This window comes from Suncus etruscus, chromosome X (genome assembly GCF_024139225.1).
Source record: "Suncus etruscus isolate mSunEtr1 chromosome X, mSunEtr1.pri.cur, whole genome shotgun sequence".
Classification (NCBI taxonomy): domain Eukaryota; kingdom Metazoa; phylum Chordata; class Mammalia; order Eulipotyphla; family Soricidae; genus Suncus; species Suncus etruscus.
The window spans coordinates 72,613,366-72,615,767 of record NC_064868.1 but is presented as its reverse complement, the minus strand read 5'-3'; the positions used below and the strand labels follow the sequence as shown (position 1 = coordinate 72,615,767).

The following is a 2,402-nucleotide window of genomic DNA, read 5'->3' as shown; positions in this document are numbered from 1 at the left end:
GGTGACCCATATAATCCCCCAAGCCAGGAGCGATTTCTGAGCACATAGCCAGGAGTAATCCCAGAGCATCACCAGGTGTGGCCCAAAAACAAAGAAAAAAGAAAAAGAAAATGCATCACATAGTTGACATAGTTGCATCACATGTGTTGACATAGTTGATCTTTTTTTGATAATAAAATTCATTTAAAGTTTTTTTTAATATGGAATGCTTCACGAATTTGCGTGTCATCCTTGTGCAGGGGCCATGCTAATCTTCTCTGTATCGTTCCAATTTTAGTATATGTGCTGCCGAAGCGAGCACCATTTAAAATTTAAAATATTAGTAGATATGGGCCCTGAGAGATAGCACAGTGGCGTTTGCCTTGAAAGTAGCCGATCTAGGACCAAAGGTGATTGGTTCGAATCCCGGTGTCCCATATGGTCCCCAGTGCCTGCCAGGAGCTATTTTCTGAGCAGACAGCCAGGAGTAACCCCTGAGCACCGCCGGGTGTGGCCCAAAAACCAAAAAAAAATTTTATATATATATATTAATAGATATAAATTTTTCTAATAAAACTGACCAAGAGTACGTAAATAAAATTGAAGGTCACTGCATCAAAACTGTAAGGAGTATTTTTCTACAAATGTACAGAACTGATCAGGAGCCTTGTTTGATGGACCATCACCTGTATTTTCATTACTCCACTAACAAACTCCCCCCAGTGACTTATGCTCACTGTATGGAACTTACCTTCATTGTAAGTTCTTTGATGGAAAGTCACCTATTTCTTATTGCCACACTAACAAACATATCCCAGGTGACTTCTACTCATTGTATGCCCCTCACATGTACATGCCCATGACTAATTTTCCTGGGAGAGTTATAACTACATTGAGAATAGTATGATACCCTAACTGTACTTAGCATAAAATGAGGTTTCTGCTGCCTCTCTCCCCAAGTCTTTGGGCGGTTTAGGTCACACTGCCAGTGCTCAGGGGTTACTGCTGGCTCTGCACTTAGATCGTTCCTGGCAGTTTTGGGGGATCATATGGGATGTAGGGAATCGAACCGGGGTCAAACCAGGGTTGATCATGTGCAAGGCAAATGCCCTAACACTGTGTTATCTCTGGCCCCTCTCCCCAAGTCTTATTTTGCATCTTATACTGGCCAGATAAACATCCCAACTTTTCTTCCTAATAAAGTTCTTTTTAAACTTACCAGTTCTTGTGGTTTGTTTTGTTTTGTTTGTCTTGGAGGTCACACCCAGCTTAGTTCTGGCTCTGAGCTGGTCAGTTGTCTGCAAAGTAAATGCCCTACCTGCTGTACTATCTCTCTATCACCATGATCTTGTGTTTTTATAAGACATTAAAGGCACATAAGCCCACAGATATGTATGGACAGATGTCTAAGTGGGTGGGGTGTATTATATTTGCTGGAGAAATGACAGATCAGTCTCTACACTCACCAATGAACGCTGAAGCCATTCAGATATTCAGAAAGAATGCCATAATGGTGGCCAGAATGGTGGAGCAAGTGGTAGGACATTTGACTTGTGCTAGCCTAGGATGGACAGCAGTTCAATCTCCTGGTGTCTCATATGGTCCCCCAAGGGAGGAGTAATTTCTGTGCACATAGGCAGGAGTAACCCCTTAGCGTCACTGGGCATGTAATCCAAAAAGCAAAAAAAAAAAAAAAGGTAAGAAGAAAGAAACTGCCATAACTGAAACTTCTGAAACAAATTGAAACTCCAAGCCAACTTAACTAGACCCTGCATTTTCCTTCTCTCTGGCCTTGGAAATGCAAACATATTACCATAAACTGGATCTTCCAGAACTCAAAGTTATTTGCTCCTTTCCCAGTTTAGATGTCTCCTATTCTGAGAGGCATTTATTTCCAGATACCAAATTTAAAAAAACATCATTTATTTTCCTAATCATCTGATTTCAGCTTTTATCCCTCCCAGCACATAATATTCCCTGGCAGTGTTTCTATTTGTTTGATGTTCTTATCTCCCAACTAAAATGAGAAAGAGCTTTATTTTCTGTCCATTGACACCTAGCAAAGTTCCTGGCATGTAAGAAAGTTTCTAATAGTATTGAATTCATTGTTTTCAGATGCTCACAAGCCCAGGAGATGGACATTTTGAAGACCCCAAAACCCTAGGGAATACTGTAGGTCATGAGTGAAGAACAGAATGCCTGACACTACAATGTAGAACCAGGACTGTACTAAACTCCAAATCTTTCTACTCCTCCAGTGTTCCCACCACACTCTACAGAGTTAGCTTGATTCTTCTCACAGACTCCCATGGGTCCCTGTTTGCCACATGAACCCAGATCCAGAACATTCTCTACCATCCTGATAAAAACTCTGAGGGAAGGGAAGGCTTAATTCTGAATGAAATCTGCCTCGAGTTAATATA

General features: G+C 41.2%; 1 non-coding gene and 1 pseudogene across 1 annotated transcript; both read right to left on the bottom strand.

Moving 5' to 3' along the window:
• LOC125998914 (eukaryotic translation initiation factor 1A, X-chromosomal-like) overlaps positions 1–1,525 on the bottom strand; it is an 8,377-nt pseudogene extending 6,852 nt beyond the window's left edge.
• LOC126000149 (U6 spliceosomal RNA) lies at positions 195–301 on the bottom strand. Its single transcript, XR_007492513.1, has one exon. It is a non-coding gene; the product is annotated as a U6 spliceosomal RNA (small nuclear RNA).
• Positions 1,526–2,402: the final 877 nt, after the last annotated feature.